Source organism: Pongo abelii, chromosome 10 (assembly GCF_028885655.2).
Source record: "Pongo abelii isolate AG06213 chromosome 10, NHGRI_mPonAbe1-v2.0_pri, whole genome shotgun sequence".
Taxonomy (NCBI): domain Eukaryota; kingdom Metazoa; phylum Chordata; class Mammalia; order Primates; family Hominidae; genus Pongo; species Pongo abelii.
In genome coordinates, this window is record NC_071995.2 from 125,295,157 (window position 1) to 125,317,673 (window position 22,517).

The 22,517-nt window shown below is 39.5% G+C and overlaps 1 long non-coding RNA gene across 1 annotated transcript in view; it reads right to left on the reverse strand.

Moving 5' to 3' along the window:
- Positions 1 to 348: 348 nt before the first annotated feature.
- The window catches only part of LOC129049268 (uncharacterized), a 51,955-nt gene continuing 29,786 nt past the window's right edge, over positions 349 to 22,517 (reverse strand). Inside the window, exons 2-6 of the long non-coding RNA XR_008512234.2 lie at positions 19,054 to 19,123; positions 15,064 to 15,439; positions 12,889 to 12,998; positions 3,053 to 3,157; positions 349 to 567 (exon numbers count right to left, since the gene is read on the reverse strand). This is a non-coding gene — a long non-coding RNA (uncharacterized LOC129049268). The remainder of the gene's footprint in view (positions 568 to 3,052; positions 3,158 to 12,888; positions 12,999 to 15,063; positions 15,440 to 19,053; positions 19,124 to 22,517) is intronic.

The following is a 22,517-nucleotide window of genomic DNA, read 5'->3' on the forward strand; positions in this document are numbered from 1 at the left end:
AGAGTAAATATCTGACAGATTTAATATGGAACTTTCTTTAAAAGTCTTAAGTTTTCAGTGCTCCTATTGGCAAATGATGTATTAGACCTAGTAATGTAAAACACAATGAAATAGATTGTATCTACTGGAAACGTTAGTACTTATTAGATCTGACAACTGTGAGTCTAAATGTGAAACCTCTACTTCATGAATTATCACAGATGGTATTGCAGATGATGTCTTCACGCTCTTTTGCCAAATAAACTCCTTATTAAAGGAGGCCCTGAGGATGATTAAAACAAAATTTAGGGCAATGGTTACATTAGGGGAAAGCAAGGGAGGAGAAAATTGGAGAAGTGCACCCAAGAGGCATGAGCAGTATTCATAATGTTTTATTTCCAAATTATACCTTATGGGCACCACCATTTGTTATATTATTCTTGATATCTATAACAAGATGTTATGTGCGGATTCTTTCAGGACTCAGAAAACGATGGAAGGCAAGTACTCCCCCTTTCCAAAGTGAGGTGCTGACCACTGGTAATGCAGTAAATCTTGAGGATATCAAAGGATTGAAATGGAAGAGCCCTGAAAATTGGACATTAAAAAGGCATTAATTTCAAGAGCATTTTCTCTGTACTGTAATTTCCCCTCCAGTATGAGATTACGGTGGGAAGATGCACCTCTCCACTTCACCAGTTGTGAGATGAATTTTGTTTCAGTTTGACGTCACTCAGAAATAGATCCTGAGACAAGGTGTCAAGTTCTCAGGGTTTATGTGGGAGATAATCCAGAAAGCACTAGTAGAGAAGTGGGAAAGTGATACAGGAAAGAGAACAAACAAAGGATGCGTTACCCCACTGATGTCAACTGGAGTAGGATCCCACTAGGATACGCATGGTCCTGGGTTCTCATCTTGGGCAGAACAAAGGTAAGAGGACAACCTGCGTCTTTAGATATGTGATATGAGAGAGATATGACATCTGTAATGCAGATACCAAAGAAATCAGAGAAACGTAAATCCCTCACGATTTTGCAACTAACTTAGGGAGGGCACTGGACTTCCCAGTCCCTTTGCCGGGGGAGGTGGGGGACATGGAAACACAACATTTTTTTCTTTTAATGCCAAATGACTGTATGATCACAGGTACTATTTGAGTTGAATATCCACTGTCATTTTTGGTTAAACATAATGAAATTTATCTACTAGACTGCAGACTCCACATGGATAGGGCGAGATCTATACTTTCCACTGTTTTCTTCCTAGTTTCTTGCACATTGCCTGGCTGGAGGGACAAAGCAAGAAAATGATATTACTAAAACCCAGATTCGGCAGGGCTCAGTGGCTCATGCCTGTAATCCCAGCACTTTGGGAGGATGAGGTGGGCAGATCACCTGAAGTCAGGAGTTCAAAACCAGCCTGGCCAGCATGGTAAAATCCTGTCTCTACTAAAAATACAAAAATTAGCTGGGCGTGGTGGTGCGTACCTGTAATCCCAGCTACTCAGGAGGCTGAGGCAGGAGAATTGCTTCAACCCCAGGTGGCAGAGGTTGCAGTGAGCCAAGATTGAGCCACTGCACTCCAGCCTGGGCTACAGAGCAAGATTCTGCCTCAAAAAAATAATAATAACAAATAAAATAAAACCCAGATTCACAGTGGGAGCTGGAGCCAGAGGAGACTTGGCCAGTGCTGAAAATCTAGCCTGGGGAGTGGAGCAAATGGAAGAAACACCCTGGTCTCTTTCTTCCTCGCACCTCCCAATCTCCCAGCAGTGCCTCTCACTGGCTAAATTGAGCCTGAAGCCAGCTAGGAAGGAGTCATGCACACTGCAGTTTCCTGGGATTCTGGGCAGAGGTGGGGAAGGTTTGGAGAAAGATCTGATCCGCAGGTGAGCATCCTCTATGCCCGGGGAACCATATGTACGAGAGAGCTTGTGGGGAAAGGAAGCAGACAGGTGCCCCCAGTGACTGCAGTTTGAGAATTGGCCCCAGGGCACCATTGTCCAGGAGGCAGGACGTCACAGCCTTAGCTATATCAGGATCCTCCAAAACTCAGACCCTTTCTTATGTGGGAGAAGATTAAATTGTTTTTGCATAAGGCCAAACCTTATTGTCACAGGAAAATAAGTTTTCTTAAAAAGTATGCATGATTAAAACTCTCATGTTACTGATAATTGTTTTTAATTTTAAATAAGTTGATTGGAGTGACTTTTAAGATGATCTTCGAATATGAGGTTTGTGTCACTGCCATCTAAGAATTATGCAAATTTTAAAAGAAAATAAAACATGGCCTCTGCAGAGCTCCAGTAGAGAACTAGTAGTAAAAGAATATTATTTACATTTTTATTATAAAAGCATTGATTTGAGCTAAAACAGGCTCCAGAATTTCCTTCTAAATCCTCCCACACCATTTCTTTATCTTTGGATCAACTCTTTATAGTGTTACATCACCTCTGATTGAAATTTTCTTTGAACAGAAAACAAGAAACTTCTATAATATGATGAGGCTGAACCAAGATATGTGGGTGTATAGGATTGGCTGACATTCGGCAATTCTTATATGGTTTATTTCTTTTTAAATATTACTCATCTTTATTTAGAGAAGAAGTAGAGTATTTCAGATGGGGAAAGAAAACAAGAAAATATTTGTTCAGAGTAACTTTATTTGCTCTGAACATGTCAGCTCTGTCCTTGAGTTTGAGTTCTCGCTCAAAAACAACAATAACCAACCCAGAGATTAATTAGAAAGCCTATTCTCGGTAGGTCTGACTGGAGACATACATATTCTATCCATATCCATATATGGATATATGTATTGACATATAATACAGTTCTGTACAAAACAAGCATTGTATATAATGCAAAGTAAGTATAATGTAATATGTAGTGCATATAGTATATATTATTTTAATATATTAGAATATCTAAACACATATATATAGAAATTATATTCAGTGATTTCATGAAAGGAGATTTGACATGGATCCCTATTCCTACATTCTTACATCATTTATACATAAATTATATTCAGTAATTTCATGAAAGGAGATTTGACATGGATCCCTATTCCTACCTTCTTACATCATTTATAGTCTTCATAAAAGTTCGGGGTCTCAACAATGCCCAGGTGAGCCATATTTTAATCTGGTCTTGATCGCTGATATGAAAGACTAGACACCTATGAAAACAAAAGAGCAGGCGAGTCTTGAAGAAGTGGAGCTTGGACATGGGATAGACTGAGTAGAGAGAGAAAGGAGCTAAAGGTCCTTGTTACCTGGCACAGAGGAGGTGGCATTTTAGATGGAAAATACTATGAACATGTGCTATTTGACCTTCTCCATTTTAAAGGCCAGTTGGTGCTCTGGGGGCAGCACCTACCTGGGGCATGTTCCTCTGGTGGTGAATGATAGCTGTGCAGGCCAAGCTGGGCATCATATTGAAGCCCTCTGCTATTGTCCCATCTGCTAACATTTCACTGAGCTAAGCAGGTGATATACCCAAGCCCAAAGTCTACAGGAGGGCTAGTATATTTCATCAGAGAGGGAGGGTGTGCATCACTGCAAGACCGAGGATGCAAAAGTATATTTTTATAAATGGTAGGAAGTGAAGCATTAAGGACAATAATGCAGTCTACTGAAAGCTGTTTAAATCCCAGATATACCACTTTACTTATTGCATAATGCTCCAAAGTGTCACCCTATTCATCTGGGCTTCTAGAGCAACATCATACATTCCACAGAGACCAGAGGAATAAGAGCCCTCTCTCTCTCTCTCTCTCTCTCTCTCTCTCCTTTTCTTCTTTTTTGGGATCAACAACTACTAAAGCATGAATGCTCACAGCCTTGTCCCACTATTGCTACCTGAAGTTTTATCGTTTTTCCATGAATAAACATTCACTAACTTATTGTGTCTTTGGTCAATTGCCAGGTCACTGAAATGCTTGCTTTTTACCACGTCGTCAAATGTCATAGTTGTTTTTCATTAAGAGATTTTGCTGAGCTCCTCAATATCTCAAATTGAAGTTCCCTTTATGCAAAATGTCTCAACCACACATGTCTTTATGTTTTTAACCTGTAAAAGAGATTATTAGAAATAATATCTAATTTATAAGGTTGCTGTGAAAATAAGTGAGTGTATTATTTATTAAAGACTGAGGAGAGGGTCTAGCACACAGCGTACTAAGTCATACTAAGTGGTGTATTTGTTAATGGAGTAACACGTTTCACAGCCTCATGAAGCTCACCTAAGGTTAGTTTAAGCAGATCCAAAAAAAAAAAAGATCCTGCTCCCTGCCCTGCCCCCACCCACACACAAGGCCCATTTGTTTTCTTATTTATTTCAATCATTTTAACTATTAGTATGAAGTAGATGTTATTATTCAGTTTTACAAACAAGAGGGCAGAGGCTCAGGAGCTTAATCTATCTGGTTAGGTTCCATATTTAGAAGGTGGCAAATCTGAGACTTGAACTTAGGTCTATTTGGGTAAACAAAGTCTGAGATCCAACTACCACATTAAACTGCCTGCCTCTGTAAACACGGAGGCTGTATAAAAATGGCATCTCTCAAAATGAATTTATTGTTTAATTAACAAAACAGTGAAAGTAAAAGCTGGAAATGTAGCCTGAAATCTCAATTTAAACTCACTACCCTTTTATAGGTTTAAAGTTATAGTTTTAAAGTATCTCCTGCTAGCAGAGCTGGGTCTCTTGTCTGCAGAGCTCAGAAGCAGCAGGGATGCTCAGACAGCTCATTGCCCTGGAGTCACTGTCAACTCAAACTCTCTGAATGTTTCTCCTTGGAGAAAATCAACCTTTCTTGCACATAAAGCATCACTAAGAATCCCAAATAGTTGTCTGTGTTTTTAATGACTTGATTGAGATAGAATTCACACATCATGAAATGCACCCTTTTAAAGTATGTAATTCCATCCAATAGCTAATAGTGTACTCACACACGGACATGTGCAACCATCACTAATACCTAATTTCAGAACTTTTTCATCATCGCAGTGAGAAACCTTGTACCCATTAGCAGTCACTCTCTGCCACGCAACCCTAGGCAATCACTCGCCTATTCTCTATCTCTATGGAATTGACAAATCTGGATGTTTCACATAACTTCAAACACCTAATAAGTGGTGGTCTTCTATGTCTGGCATCTTTCACTCAGCATAAGATTTTCAAGGTTCATACATGTTGTAGCATGTGTAAGAGCTTTATTCCTTTTAATGATTGAATAATATTCCATGGAATGAAGAGACTCCATGTGTTCATCCATTCATTAGCTGAAGAACATTTGGGTTGTTTCCATTCAAATGCTAGTTTTAAGTTTTCCATTTGTCTATAATTCATTTTAATAATATAAGGGGAAAAGAAGATGATGAAATATAGTATTTTATATAAAATATCTTAAAATACATTTTGATATCATACAGATGTTAGCAATGGAGGAGGCTTTAGGTGTTTCCTAGAATATATTTATTGCATTTCCCCATATATCACATTTTAGATGTGGAGGTGACTTGTATAGTAAAATAATTAGATATGGGGGAAATCTTGTCTGAGACACTTCATTTAGCCTAAGCTGAATTTCTGAATTTGAATAAACCCTCCTGAAACTCAGAGGTTAAGAATTTGATAATTCAGTTTCTGAAAAAAATCTAAGAAATTCATAATTTAGCCTCTGAAAAATCCTAATGAAAGGAAAAATAGTTCTAATTAAAATTAATATTAATCTTAAAGGAAAATAACAATTCCCTGAGTTTCTGTTTTTTAATGAGTCTCATAAAGGATTTGAATTAACTAAAATTTGTGTTTGATACTGTTTTTTAAATTGGTGATCTTTTGTATTTCAGACTAACAGTAGTCAACTGAAAAATTATTCCTTTTTTTTCTTAAGTGTCAGGGTAAAGACCCAAGTGCTCAAATGTGGCATCTCTTTTCCTGGGTGTTCACTGTTCTGTTTATGTTCCTTCCTTGACTCTCTAGCCAGACATTCGTTACTGAGCTAGAAATGGTTGGGGAATTCCTTTTATGAAGGACCAGCTGAGATAGGCACCTGTTAACGTCACCATCACAGGTCATAGGGGCATCATCCTAAGTGACCTTATTCACCTCCTTGTCTAAATATTGCTGTAAGTGTGAGATTGTCTGAAAAAACTGCAGTCACTCTGAATAATAAAATCTTATTAGAAATACCAGCTACCTAACAAAGACCCCAGTGTATATAAGCAAAAAATGACAAAGTTAAGGGCGGAAGTAGAAAGTTCTACAATGAGAATTGTTGACTTCAATATACTATCTAGACACAGCAGACAAATAGAGAAACTGTACTCCATATTCCCTGAAATGGACAAGAAATAGATTTGGTTTTCAGATTCCGTGAGGTGGTTTTCAGAAAGTAATTTAGCAACCTCATTATTCTATGGCATACTTACTTTTAATAAAATTTGTCATTCTAAGATTTGCATAATATCATATTTGATTCAATTTTTCTAGTATATTTATAGTTATACAACCATAGCCATGGTATAACTTTAAAATATTTCCTCTATTAGCATTAGGCAAACAATAATATATTATCTGTCTCTATTGATTTGCCTTTTATGAATATTGCTTTTATTTTCTCTTTGTTTTTAACCACATTATTGTAGTTTGATTAACATTTTGTATAAATGAAATGATATATTAAAAAATAGAACTAGAAATACCATTTGACCCAGCCATCCCATTACTGGGTATATACCCAAAGAACTGTAAATCATGCTGCTATAAAGACACATGCACACGTATGTTTATTGCAGCATTATTCACAATAGCAAAGACTTGGAACCAACCCAAATGTCCAACAATGATAGACTGGATTAAGAAAATGTGGCACATATACACCATGGAATACTATGCAGCCATAAAAAATGATGAGTTCATGTCCTTTGTAGGGACATGGATGAAATTGGAAATCATCATTCTCAGTAAACTATCGCAAGAACAAAAAACCAAACACCGCATATTCTCACTCATAGGTGGGAAGTGAACAGTGAGAACATATGGACACAGGAAGGGGAACATCACACTCTGGGGACTGTTGTGGGGTGGGGGGAGGGGGGAGGGATAGCATTGGGAGATATACCTAAAGTATAATAATAATAATAATAATAAAATAAGAGTATCAAAAAATTCCAGCTATATCATTATATTTTGAAATTCCTAGAATGCAACATTTTAAACAATTCCAACAGTGCTCAAAATAGTTTCAGAGGCTTGTTTTCCAGCCAATACATGTGGAGTTTTTGCTTCTATTGTTCATCCTGCTGAATATACAAGAGCTTACAGCCAAGGAAGCTGCCAGCCTTAGCCATTCTGGAAATCCCTTTGTTCACTGTTTTTGAAAAGGTGAGCGACTCACAGTCATGGAAATCCCACTCAAGAGCCCCATGTTGCTAAGGCAATGGAGAACATTTGACTACCTGAAGCACAGTTGCTTGTCTTAGTTTAAAATGTCCTTTCCCACCTCTTTTCATAGTAAAGAAAAAACGGGCTGTGCCAACTGGATGGGAACGGAGTGTGTGTGGCCAAAGAATGATCCCCATACAGGAGCAAATCCAGTCTTCAGAGTGGAGAGGGATAAAGCCACTTTACTTAAAATAAGAGTAAGGATCCTTGTATTTTTGTGCAACCTTGTCATTCCTGGACCAAACTGAGGGTCAGGGTGCTATTTCTCGCTGCTCAATAACGAGATGCAGATGAACTGAGAAGGAAGAGAGTTTTTATCTCCGTTACTGGTTCCAGGGAGAAGTCCTGGAAAATATTAGCAGACCAACTCAAAAGTGCAAAGTTTCCCAGAGCTTATATACTTTCTAAAGTATATGTCTATGTGTAAGTGCATTCATCTAAAGACATAAGTGATTAACTTCGTTTAATTTGTAACTAAGATCTGAATCTTGAAGACCTTCCTCTGGATCCTCAGTAAATTTACTTAATCTAAGTGGGTCCAGGTGCTGGGGTGGTTACCCTTATCTTGTATCCTGCTAAGTCATAGAGGCTTGGGGAGTTTCTTAAAGCTTGTTTGTGGAGACCTGGGGAGTTTCTTTAGACCCCCAATAAAACTTGTCTAATCCTAAACAGGTCCTGTTAAGAATTCTTTCATTATCTTGTCGTGCTTCAAGGCCCAGAAAAGGCCTAGGCAAAACTCTTGGGGGGCTTTTGTTACATTCCAGCTTTTGTATAAGGACACTGGCTCTTTCAGCTTTTAATATTTAACTTAACCACTCAGTCCGTGCTGAAACAATTGTGATGGAGGTCTGCGTTAGTGAGACCTGGCCTGCCAAACTGTCACATGGACCTTGGGTTAGATGCCTCCAGCTCTCTAGGCCTGAATTTCCCCAGGTACAAGAAGAGAGCAACAATGCTGCCTGTCTGCACTTGAGGCCAGTTGGAGAAGAGGGAAAAATTCACGGGTATTTTCCAGGAATATTGTTTGGTCTTGAGCTCTCTGCTAGCAACTCAATGTTTGAGCTTCTTTTGCCAGTGAGACTGAGATCCTGCTTTTCACAGGTAATTTATGTCTAAAGGCTTCCAAAACTCTACCATGTTTCTATCCATTCCAAATAATTAGCCACCACTGGACAATCTGTGTTCTGATTCTGATGTCACTACCAACACGCTCTGCAATTCAGGTTTTTGACTGCCAGCCTTTGCAACTTTATCAGCAGTGAACTGACACCTGTCTTCCCTGGCATGATTCTTACTTAGATGATTGAACTCCTGGAAACATTTGGCATCCGTTAAGAATGGACTGTTAGGGGCACGTCAGAAAAGCACTGTATATATTACCCATGTGAAGTTGTCATATGTTCTCAGGCAGCGTCCTCTCTAGTGGCTCCTCTTATAAATACCTATCCTAAATGTTGCCATTCCACCTCTCCTTACCCATGGAAGACTAGTCTAATCATTCATAACACCCTTCCACCATCCCTCCTATAGTTTGTCCTGGGACCTGCTTACTATCTAGAAAAAGAAATATAACATCTATCTTTCAAACCACAGTTTTCTCTTCTGTAAATTGGAGTAATAATACCTACATCCTAGAGTTGTTGTGAAGGTAAAATGAGATGATACATAAGATGCACGTCGTCAGAGGGAGGGACAGACACATAAAAATGATTCCACAAAGGGTAGCTGTTATTATTATACTTTAAACTTCTTGAGGTCTGGAATAGCATTTGTTTTTTTCTGGTTTGCTTGGGTCTTACTGCTGATGTCTTAATGAAGATACAGATTTAAACAAGTTAAATATGCACTTTACCAAAGACAGTTTAATGACTGTCTTTGTCGGACATCACTTGCTCAGACACTTGCTGTTTTGTTGCTCAGCCATGCCTAGGGGAATGTTGTGATGCCGCTGGTTTAAGATGTTCAATTACTGCAGCAATTGAACATGGGAGGGCACATGGGGAAGAGAAGGCCCTGCCCCTTCCTTTTCAATGCACATCCCAGATAATATACACTTCATTTAGTGTACACCCAAGTGGCCACAACTCAGTCACATGACCACACCTAATTATTTGCAAAGTATCCAGAAAAATAGTCTTTATCCTGGTCATCTGGTTTAAAACACATGTTCTATTACAAAATAAAGAAGGTGAAAGTATATTTGGGAGCAATTGGCCATCCCCATCACAGCTGTACAGTAACGGCAAACACAGTGACACAGGTCAAGAGATACATGGTCAACACATTATTATTATTGTATTTTTTTAACATTAATATGTGATACTTGCGGATATTCTCTTATTTGAAATATCTCCATCTCATTAATTCAACATTATCCAGGGTCAATAATTTTTTTAATTGCTAAATTCACAGTGTTGTAAAATTACCACCTCTATCTAGTTCCAAAATATTTTCATCACCCAGCTGGACACGGTGGCTCACGCCTGTAATCCCAACAATTTGGGAGGCCAAGGTGAGTGAATCACCTAAGGTCAGGAGTTTGAGACCAGCCTGGCCAAAATGGTAAAACCCCATCTCTACAAAAAATGCAAAAATTAGCTGGGCGTTGTGATGCGCACCTGTAATCTCAGCTACTTGGGAGGCTGAGGGAGGAGAATTGCTTGAACCTGGGAGGCAAAGGTTGCAGTGAGCTGAGATCATGCCACTGCATTTCAGGCTGGATGACAGAGCGAGACTCTGTCTCACACACACACACACAAAAATTCATCATTTAAAAGGAAACCCTAATAACAGCCATTCTCCAACAAGCAGCTACTCCCTAATGACCTCTCCCCATGGCCCCTGATAATTAGGAATCTGCCTTTTTTTCTCTGCAGATCTACCTATTCTGGATGTTTCATATAAATAGAATCATAAATATTGTGACATTTGGTGTCTGGGTTCTGTATCTTAGCATAAAAATACATTTTAAAGCAAACAAAAAATTGTTACTACTCAACAAGACAAATGACACAATTAAAAAGTGGGCAAAAGACTTAAACAGATATTTCTCCAAACAAAATGGCCAATGAGCACAGTAAAGAATGTTCAACATCTTTAGTCCTTAGGGAAATGCAAATCAAGACCAGTGATTATTGGAATAAAGTGAATCATTGTGCTTAAAGGTTTGATTTACAGGCCGGGCGCGGTGGCTCACGCCTGTAATTCCAGCACTTTGGGAGGCCGAGGCGGGTGGATCACGAGGTCAGGACATCGAGACCATCCTGGCTAACATGGTGAAACCCCGTCTCTACTAAAAATACAAAAAAAAAAAAAAAAATAGCTGGGCGTGGTGGCGGGTGCCTGTAGTCCCAGCTACTCGAGAGGCTGAGGCAGGAGAATGGCTTGAACCTGGGAGACAGAGCTTGCAGTGAACCGAGATCGTGCCACTGCACTCCAGCCTGGGTGACAGAGTGAGACTCCATCTCAAAGAAAAAAAAATGGTTTGGATTACAAATATGGGTAAATAATGATCCTTTGTTTCTGGATAGTTGTGTCATGATTGCTTGGGCAGAGTTAAGAGACGGCTCTCCAAGACATGGTCCAGTAGAATGCAGAGAGTTTGGAAATGAATTAATAGGGTTTTATTGTGGAAGAACTCCCCCCACTTACCCAGTCATTTTCATACACTCTCAATGTGGCTACCACTAGGCCATATTCCCCCATTCAAAAATGATGCAATTTAGGAAACCAACTAAGTACAACTCATCCCAATTATTGAAAAAGCTTTTCTCAAACTGCAAAATTGCAAGCAAGGACGAAGTCAGACATGAAAGATGATGCATCACAGAACAAAAGAAGCAGCTGCAAACGTTCTAAGCCCTGGCTCCCATGTGACTTTCCTGTCAACTCTGCTTTCTTAAATGGCCAGAAAAGCTACTTCGTGGGGAAAAATGTATTTTCTGCAAATAATTTCATGCTTCTATGTGATTCGTATTACTTTTTATTTTCATTATCAATGCAACATTTGTTTTTTCCATATTACTAATATTTATGTCTCTAAATTAAGAAAAATGATTTTGAAAATTAGAGGCAATATCCAGTGCAATATAGCACCATTTAAATGAGCATGAAATCATTCTTGTAAACAAAAATATCTGTCACTAGGTAACTGAATTGTTCATCTGTCACCCACATGTGATGCAGGCTCTGTTTATGCCTATTGTGCCCGCTAATTATTTATAGCATTCTCCTGTCACTCTTAGAAATGCCCTAATGTGGATAATACATTATTTTACCATTCTAATTAGAAGCTTCTTTCAGGTCCTTTACTTTCTTGGTGTATTAATAAATTACTTAATTTAAGATGCTTTTCAGAGTCCTGTTGGCTGAAGAGGATAAGGACTGCATCTCTGGCCACGTGCCTGTGTTCCCATGGATTTGTGCTTGGGTGTAGAAGGGAGATGGGGTGAGGCTGGGATGGTGGTACAGGGGAGGCAGCACCCTTTAGATCTGCAGTTCACACATGGGGCTAAGTGCTGGGGTGACTTCAAGCTGGCAAGGCCACTGTACTTAGAGTCCTGGAAACACGCACCATATGTTTATATTCGTGTCAATGTTCATGCATAGAGTTTTCCATTTTTCTTAAAGAAAACAAACAATAGCAACAAAGATGAATATTTTTGTTTTTTAAAACCTGGGCATGCTATTTGCTACCCCTGCAAAGTAATATATACCTTCGAGGATTTAGTGTTGAGATTCTACTACCTCCTTTGCCACAGAAAGAAGGGAATCTCCTGGGCATTACAATTGAAGCCTGTTTAGAGCAGTTAAACTGCTTCCTGAAAGCCCAGGGTCCCCCATCTCTACCAGTCCTTAAGGCAGAGGAAGCCCCTGTAAGAGTTAAAGAAAAAGGAAATAAACATGAAACACAGCCTGGCAGTTAAAGACAGGTTTACTTTAGATAAAACCTGAGAGGGACTTCTGGCTGATTTCAGTCAGGAGTGCTTTCTCTTACAGACTACATATTGGTTTTAGGATAAGGGGCTTATTACAATCTTGGAATGTTCCTGTGTGAGGGAGAAGTTTTATGGCGGGGTTGGAATGTCTCTGGGAGGAGGCAAGTTTGTCTAGGGCAGACATCTTTCTGGCAGGAGGGGTATTATTTTGGGGCTGACATCTTCCCAGTCAGAGAGGGGTTATCTTGGGGCTAGCATGTCTTTGTTTGTGGGGGGCGTTTGAAATGTTTCTGGTCAGAGATGTTATTTGTGGTTTATGATCATGCTGACCCTTATCCATTAGGTTGATGCCCTTTGGATTTAGGTGGTTTTTTATTAAGGTGAACTTTAGAATGAGGGGCTTGTCCAAGATGGCGATGCTCCCACTCTGTCAGCCCCTAACCCTGCAGAGGCCCCAGAAGAAACAGGTCTGCCTCTGTTGCCTCTAAGAGTGGAATGCCCTGCCTTGAGCACCACTCACCTGGGCAGGTCACATCAGCGCCACTTCCCTTTAGGCCTCTTGAGGGTCACGGAGTCTGTGTTCCATGCCTGCTGCTCATGGGAGGTGGAGGACTCAACATAGCTGATGTTCTGGAGGGTCAACCATGGACGAACATGAGCAAGAAGGGAAAGAACAGCAGCTGAAAGTGGGCCAATCTATCTGCTCTGACTTTTGTCCCTTCCTATTCATTCCAGAGGCCTCTTAGAAAGAATCATGCAGACCCTGAGGCTCCCAGCTTAAAACCCTTCAGTGTTCTCCATCAGCTTCACTCTGTGCACCAGCCCTGCCCACCTCTCCAGCCACATGCCTACCCTCTGCCTCTCATCCCTCACCCACCACGCTGGTCTTTCTCCTCTTCCTTAAACACATCAGGCTTTTACCTACCCCCCAACATGCCCTTCTCTTTGCTTGGAGAACTCTTCAGTCCTCAGTCCTGTCTAACTTCTTTCACCTGGCTAAACCCTACTCATCTTTCTAGTCTCAGCTTAAGTGTTTCTTCCTTAGCGATCCCCTGCCTTGACCATTCTTACCCTAAAAAGTGATCGAGTTGGTTGGGAGAGCACAGAGGATGTTCAGGTCAGTGAAACCACAATGTGTGGCACTATCATGCTATATACATGGCACTCTACATTTGTCCCAACCCAGAATGTACAACACCAAGAGTGAACCCTAATATATAAACTGTGGACTTTGGGTGACAGTGATGTCTTACTACAGGTTCATTCATTGTAACAAGTGTACCACCCTGGTGTGGATGTTGATAGTGGGGGAGGCTGTGCATGTGTGGGGGCAGGGAGTATTAAAGAAATCTCTGTACCTTCGTCTAAATTTTGCTGTGAGCCTAAAACTGCTGTTAAAAAAAATGTTCCATTACAATGAAATGTAAAACTGAAGCACCAACAGCAAAAAAATAAACAAAAACAAACAAACAAACAAAAAAAACCACCACCACCAACAACAAAAACTGGTCCAGTCTGCTGTAACTTTGTTTCGTTGGGGCAGGATGCTTTGTTATCAAATCACCCAGCGCTGGGCATAGAGTAGAAATCCATGGAGTTAGGCTTCAAAAGTGGCCACAAACTTTGACCCTCACTTAGTCACACTCCTTTGCAAATGATTTTCCCCTTTCTTCTAACCAAAGGGGAAATCTATTCATTCACATCTCCAATCTGAAGTTGGAACTGGGAATTGCTTTAATCAATAGTAATTTAGTAAATATCACTTAAATGGGGTTAAAAAGTGCTTCCTTTTTGAAGCCTGCCCTCTCTTGCTGCTCTTGGGAAGCCTGCAATGGCCACCCCTGAACAGGCTTTAGCTAGCCTGTTGGGTGAAGGACACATTCCCCGTGATCCCTTATCACCTCTGCCCAGAGCCGGCACCCACTGCCTGACACATAACTACACTGCTGAACCCCCAGTTACTGTAAACACATGAGTGAACCCATCTCAGCTGAAGCTAGACCAAATTCTCAACCTACAAAATTGTGAGCAATCAAATAATTCTATTTAAAGCTACTTTGTTTGCAAACAGTCTATTATGCAGGAGAACCTGACATACACAATAAATATTTGTGGAACGAACAAATGAATGAATAATGGTCTCTGAACTTACAAAAAACAAGACATCTGTGTCTGTGTATTTATTTTTACACATAAAAGGCAACATAGATATTATACATATGCATTCCCTTCTGGTAAAAATTAAGAAAGTACAACTGTCTCTGTTAAAATACTCATTTTGTCAGTAGGTTTCTATGGCTATTGCCTTACTAAAATTATTAGCATGGATATTTCCAGTTGGAAAGAACCTGAAATATTGCCAACTCCAGCATCTAGAATTCACTGGTGAAGAAATTGAGGCCGAGAAAGGATCGAGGACATGCCTTAGGTCGTGCAGTCATCAGCAATCACTGGAGCTTAAATGTGGAGCCTGGAACATGCAGTCAGCAAGACTCCAAGAGTTGAAGATCTGGGTAGCTTCCCAGAGTTCCATAGGATACAAAATTAGCGCAACTCACTCCTGGGGAAATGCATTTCTGGGTGACTTCAGGAAGACTTGGAGGAAGTTTGCATATTAAAAGGGTGAATATGGTGGAAATAATGGTGGTGGTGGTGAGGGTAGTGATGGTGACTTTGTGTATGTTCATGCTCTTACCTTGAAACTTGTGGAACTCAGTGGAGAATGTGGTATTATTCAGGAGAGAGGAAATGGACATTTCTGCTGCTGCGGGATTGCAGGGAAAGCCACTTATTCCATTTCCTTGAATTCTTATCACCTTCTACAAATACAGAGTTGATGTCAGGTGCAGATGAATCAATATCATTGCGAGAGAAAAAAAGTATTATGACAAAAAGAAAAACAAGTGGTCACCAGAACACAGTTGATTTCATAAGGTTTTTGTTTGCATGCAATATTATCAAGTCATGTAATGTTTCATTAACTTCTTTCATCTGCCTTCATCTCAGTCTCTAGAAGTTCTACCTTTGATCTCCACTATCTTTCAGGAGAAAGAATTCTGATAACTCATGTCCTGAAAAATAAAATTACAGAAGCCTACAGTGTGAAATTGGAATTTGTCCATGTGCATAATTTCCACAAGTTCTCTACTTAGATATATATTCTGTTAATAAAAGAGATTTTTTCTGCTCTTTACCCTCTTGGTAGACTTTTACATTTCTAATTTTTTGTATAGAAAGCATAAGAGAATATGGACATGGAAAAGTCAAACTATAACTACTCAAACATTGACAAGTTTGTTTATAAGTTATCATGATTTAAAAATAAAGATAAAAAACTTTTACAATAAACTAAACATTTAATTAATATAAATTGCAGCCAACTGATTATTTGATTCCCCTCCTTCCAGAAATAGAGAGAGAGGAACGAGTGGGAGAGAAAGGGTGAGTGAGAGATTTAAACTTGTCTTTTCAAAAACATTATCATAATTTTTATTTCAATAGTTTTTGGGGAACAGGTGGTGTTTGGTTACATGGGTAAGTTCTTCAGTGGTGATTGCTAAGATTTTGGTACACCCATCACCTGAGAATTGAACACTGGCTAGAATGTATAGTCCTTTACCTCTCACCTCTCACCTCCCCACACCCTTTCCCCCAAGTTCCCAAAGTCCATTGTATCATTCTTACACCTTTGCATCCTCATAGCTTAGATCCCACTTAAGAGTGAGAACACACAATATTTGATTTTCCATTTCTGAGTTACTTCACTTAGAATAATCGTCTCCAACTCCATCCAGGATGCTGCAAATACCATTATTTTGTTGATTTAAAAAATTTCCACAAGACAATTTCTTTGGGGGGAAAAGTTGCTTTATATCCTTAGTTATTAAACATTTTATTCTCACTCCAGACTGCCTGGCCTAACTTTTGTTTAGTCAGCATAAGTTCATCTTAAATTAGCCATCTGAGCCAGGCGCGGTGGCTCATGTCTGTAATCCCAGCACTTTGGGAGACTGAGGCAGGCGGATCACAAGGTCAGGAGATCAAGACCATCCTGGCTTACACGGTGAAACTCCGTCTTTACTAAAAATACAAAAAAAATAGCTGGGTATGGTGGCAGGCACCTGTAATCCCAGCTACTCGGAAGGCTGAGGGAGGAGAATCACTTGAACCTGGGAGGCAGAGGTTGCAGTGAGCTGAGATCACACCACTGCACTCCAGCCTGGGTGACAGAGCCTGACTCTATCTCAAAAAAAAAAAAAAAAAAAATGACATCTGTAGGAGTCAGGAGGCATTGAATCCTAAATAACAATGCAGTGTCCAGATTGAAAGCAATGCACACTCCATGGGCTAATGGATTACTGGTCTCAATGGAAGAGTCAGATTTAAAAGATAAAGGTTTGGCCTGTGGAAAATTTTAAAGTGGCTTCTAAGGCTATATTAGAGAGAAAGAGCGCCAGAAAGAGCTGTATGCTGAATATTGCTTTCACTGGGACATGGCAGAGTGTGGGCACAAAAGGTATTAACAGGTGGCCACAGAGGCAAGTCTATAATACAGAACAATGCCTTAAACTCCATCAGGAGTGAATCAGAGAAATCTTGTCTGACTCATTACTTTTGCATGTTATAATTGGGCTGAAATTCTACATTTCTGTACCTGGCAAATGTTCTTTGAAATTAATTTTACATTTTTGTAAAATACAGAACAATGCCTTAAACTCCATCAGGAGTGAATCAGAGAAAGCTTGTCTCACTCATTGCTTTTGCATGTTACAGTTAGGCTGCAATTTTACCTTTCTGTATCTGGCAAATATTCTTTGAAATTAATTTTACATTTTTGAAATTTTGCATATTTGTATCTGGAAAATATTCTTTGAAATTTCACATTTCTTAGAAACTAAAGGCATTGCTGTTGTTGGAGAAATACTATATAACTCTGCATTTTTAGGTTTATATTTATTTGAGAAATGTTACTGAAATGTAAGCTGTTTTTATCTCTTGATGGTAGGGGATATGGGTGACTGTATTAGGCCGCTCTTGTGTTGCTATGAGGGAATGCCTAAGGCTGGGTAATTTATAAAGCAAAGAGGTTTAATTGGCTCATGGTTCTTCAGGCTGTACAAGCATGGCAGCAACATCTGTTCAGCTTCTGGGAGGCATCAGGAAGCTTACGATCATGGGGGAAGGTGAAGCAGGAGCAGGCACTTTGTATGGTAAGAGCAGAAATGAGAGTGAGGGATGGGGATGTCCCAGACTTTTAAACAACCAGATCTCGTGTGAACTAATGGAGCGCAAACTCACTTATCACCAAGGGGATGGTGCTAAACTATTCATGAGGGATTGGGCCTCCATGATTCAATCACCTTCAAATCCATGATTTGGGCCTCCATGATTCAATCACCTCCAAATCTCATGCTGAAATGCCGTTCCCAGGGTTGCAGGTTCAACATGAGATCTGGAGGGGACAAACATCCAAACCGTAACAGTGAGTTTAATTTTTATTTATGTTTTTAAAAATAATCTGTATGTTCTGATTATTCTAAAGTGATTGTATGATTGTATTTCACGTAATCAAATACATCTATAAGAAAAATGGAATGGTTTTAAAATGAAATATGTCATTAGCTTGAAAATGAGGCTGCAGGGTTATCCTCTGGCAGGGGAATGTTCTCACACACACCTTGTTATTGTGCTTGTTATCATGATTCAGTCTGATGGGAAAATGACTCCTTTCACTACTGTGATTAGCTCATGTCATTTATCCTCACCCTGGTTCAGACTCGTAACTCACAGAGACGTGCCTTTTTTTCCCCTTAAAATAACTGAAGGCATGAATCATAGCTACGTACCTTCCTGATTTAGGGCATATTTGTGGCAGAAACGCATGAATGAATATGATGATTATTTACTTATGAACCTAATCAGAGATTCAGGCATCAGTCTTCCCAGGATGAATTCAGATGGACTTGGTTCGGAAGGAATAAATTATAGGGCATGTCCATTTGTGATGCACCTGCATAATATGTGGATGTTGTTTTCACACGATTATGACTGCCATGATACATGAATTTTGCATGGTTCTACTTTAAAGGATATAGTTGTTAAGTTGCCAAATTTATAACTTTAGATATTTTTCCAATTTGTTTTTGTTTTGAGACAGAATTTCCCTCTGTCTCCCAGGCTGGAGTGCAGTGGCACGATCTCGACTCACTGCAACCTCCGCCTCCTGGGTTCAAGTGATTCTCCTGCCTCAGCCTCCTGCGTAGCTGGGATTACAGGTGCCCACCACCATGCCTGGCTAATTTTTGTATTTTTAGTAAAGACGGGGTTTCACCATGTTGACCAGGCTGGTCTTGAACCCCTGACCTCAAGTGATCCAACCATCTCGACCTCCCAAAATGTTGGGATGACAGGCATGAGCCACAGTGCCCAGCCATTTTTCCAATTTGAAATGACCACCTGAAACTTTTTTTAATGACTGTGAAATATGACTCGTCATTAAATGATCAGATTTCAAAAGACCTAGAAAACTCAAAAGAGGTAACAATGAAGTAACTATTTCTAACATAAAATAATTTCCTCCTCACCCACCTTGCTCAGATTTCCTAGGTCACCTTGAAAGGATCTGTGCTTTAGAAGCAAACCTTAACAATGATGTTCCTGTCATTTAACACTTAAAAAAGCCTACCTTTTGATTCTAATGAATTGATGTATCTTTTTGATGGTCGTTTCTAACAGAGACGAGGAGCTCTATCCGTCTGGCAAGATAAAATGAGGATAATTAACCTCTAGGAAAAATAGGGGTACAGTTTTAAAATGCATAAAAAGCAGTTCTTTTTTTTTTTTTTTTTTTTGAGATAGGGTCTCACTCTGTTGCCCAGGTGGGAGTGCAATGGTGCGATCTCCGCTTGCTGCAGTCTCCTCCTCCTGTGCTCAAGTGATCCTCCCACCGCAGCCTCCTCAGTAGCCGGAACTATAAGTATGTGCCACTGTGCCCAGCTAATTTTTGTATTTTTGTAGAGATGGGGTCTTGCTATGTTGCCCAGGCTGGTCTCCAACTCCTGGGCTCAAGTGATTCACCCACTTTAGCCTCTCAAAGTGCTGGGACTACACATGTGAGCCACAGTGTCTGGCCTAGCGATTATTCTTAACTGCAGTGTACTTTCTTTTTGAGGGCAAAGTCAGTTTTGGACTTAATTTATGTTTATTTTAAAAGGATATTTTTCTACTTTTTTCTTTCTCACCTTAAGTGCCAGCAAACTAGAGCTGAAAAGTCTTCAAATCTATTGGCCTCCTGTGCTTTTCACTGTTTATTGTCTCTTCAACAGGCACTCTCCCCCTTCCTTCTATGACAAGGACCCTGATTCAACACGGCTGCCCGTGTTCCCAGCACCAGGAGATAAATGAAGTCAAACCTAAGCCACTCATGACAAATTTGTCTCCTGTGTAATTGGTCTAGGCACAAGCACATGACCCATTTATAGACAATGAGACAAGACAGGACGTCTTAAAGCACTGGAAATATTTTCTCCTTGACACATAGAAAGTAGTCACACCTGGCAAAGACCTTCAACTGCACTCACATTCCATCCTGCTTTGTGGGGACCACGTGATGGCACCTGAATGAGAGGCAGCCACCTAGGGACCATGAACGACTAAGCCTTAAATAAGCTAAAGAAGGCAGGAGAGGATGGAAAAAGACCTCCAGGAATTTCCAAGTCAACCCTGGGAGTGTCCACCATGGTAGGCGTATCAAAGATACCAGTGTTCTAATTCCCAGGACTGCTAGGTCACTCCCTACATATAATTGAACCTCTGTGGAATTGAAGGATCCATGGAAGAAAGATGAAAACCATTTGTTTATGTAAAAGACAGAGCAAGTATACTAAAATCACAGGGGGGTCACTTAATAGTAGAGTTTGAAAAATTAATTTGCATGGGGAAATACTATATACAGTTTTAAAATCAAATTGATACTATCTTGGTGCCATTTAAAAAAATCAGAACAAAATTCTAAATGTGCAGATCTGGCAGCTCTGTAAGTACGGTTTTATGGTAGAGTATGGTTTTTTTTTTCCATACTTCTAAAACAATAGATAAATACAGTTTCTGTAGTCTATATGCTGAATTATATTAATAGGCATGTATATGTTGTTTACATTATAATTACACTTCCCATATGTCAATGCATCTTTACAAAAACCTGTGTTAAGTGTTATATTTCCCAGTTAATTCTAATGCCTAAATGCTTATTATCTAGAAAAGTTCAGAAAACTTTTTCCATAAAGAGCCAGAGAGTAAATACTTTATGGTCTCTATTACGAATACTCAACTCTGCTCTTGTAGCCACAAAGCAGCTTAAAAAATATGTAAATGAATGAGTGTGGTTGTGTTCTAATAAAAACTCGATTTGTAAAAATAAGCAGCTCCCCTAGGCCATAGTTTGCCCAACTCTGACTGAGATAATTTATTCCACACTGATTTGTGTATGGTGATCTTTTATGTATGTATGGTGATCTTGTATGTACGGTGATCTTGTATGTATGGTGATCTTGTATGTATGTATGGTGATCTTGTATGTATGGTGATCTTGTATGTACGGTGACCTTGTATGTACGGTGATCTTGTATGTACGGTGATCTTGTATGTATGGTGATCTTGTATGTATGTATGGTGATCTTGTATGTATGGTGATCTTGTATGTATGGTGATCTTGTATGTACGGTGACCTTGTATGTACGGTGATCTTGTATGTACGGTGATCTTGTATGTATGGTGATCTTGTATGTATGTATGGTGATCTTGTATGTATGGTGATCTTGTATGTATGGTGACCTTGTATGTACGGTGATCTTGTATGTACGGTGATCTTGTATGTATGGTGATCTTGTATGTATGTATGGTGATCTTGTATGTATGGTGATCTTGTATGTACGGTGATCTTGTATGTACGGTGATCTTGTATGTATGGTGATCTTGTATTCTGCCACCTTGCTGAACTCACTTATTAGTTTTCACTTTTTTTTGTACATTTCTTGGGATTTTCTATATAGACAATTAAATACACACTCCTAAGTGAAACCAAACTCAGAAGGTCAAATACTGTGTGACTTCACTGCAAAAGGCAAAACTATCAGAACAGGAAATAGATTCGCGGTTGTCAGGAGGTGGAGTAGGGCGTGGGATAGATTACTATGGGGGATGAGGGAGGTTTTGGAGGGATTAAACTAACCCCATGTCTTTGTAGAGGTGGTTAATTTACATATGGTGAAATTCACTGTTTTAATGTATGGTTCTGCAAAATATATCAAATTTGTCAAATTTTGTAGAACCAAACATTAAAACAATAAATGCCACCATATGTAAATTATATTCTAATTCAAAAGTAATTCAAAAATCAGATCTCTTGACTTGTTCTGTTCTGTTCTTGGATAAAATCACAGGCACGGTTCAGAGTCTTGCTGATTCTTTTTATTACATAAAAAATCTCATTGTAGTAATTGGAGTCTTGTGCAGTATAATATCAAAATTCTGCCTTTTCATTCAATTTAACGTTTCTTTTTTTTCCATTTCAGGTCCTTGTTGAATTAGAACACTGCTGCTAAAATCGAAAGCATGGTAAGTTTTTCTCTTTCTCCTTCCTTCTCCATGTCCCCTTCCTATAAAACTGGATAAGAGGAGAGAAAAGGAGGTGAGTGAGCAGAACATGTCTTACCTCACCTGCACAGTAATGACCTGGTGTCAGCACCTCCTAGCTAAAATGAACTCACCTTTTCTCCTGTTATATGCTTTTGTGAGTTTCTGGAAGAGCATTATGCAATCTGCGGATGTTTTGAGAAGAGTCAATCAATGTGTTTAGGGGAATCCCACTGTGGTGGGTCATTGTCAAAGGCGGCTCCAACCTCTCCTCCTGCCATGTATGCTCACCCCACTCCTCTGATCGAGAGAGGAAGTCTCGTTCCCCTCCCATAAAACTTATACTGTCAGTTTTCAAATTTAAATTTTATTTAATTAAAGTTATAAATTCAGTGTCTCAATTGCACTAGCATCATTTCCAGTGCCTCATTTCCAGTATTCAATCTACCTTATAGATGCAGATGTTCAGCGTCTACCTTATTGATGTAGATGTACCAGCATCTTCCTGGAAGAGCA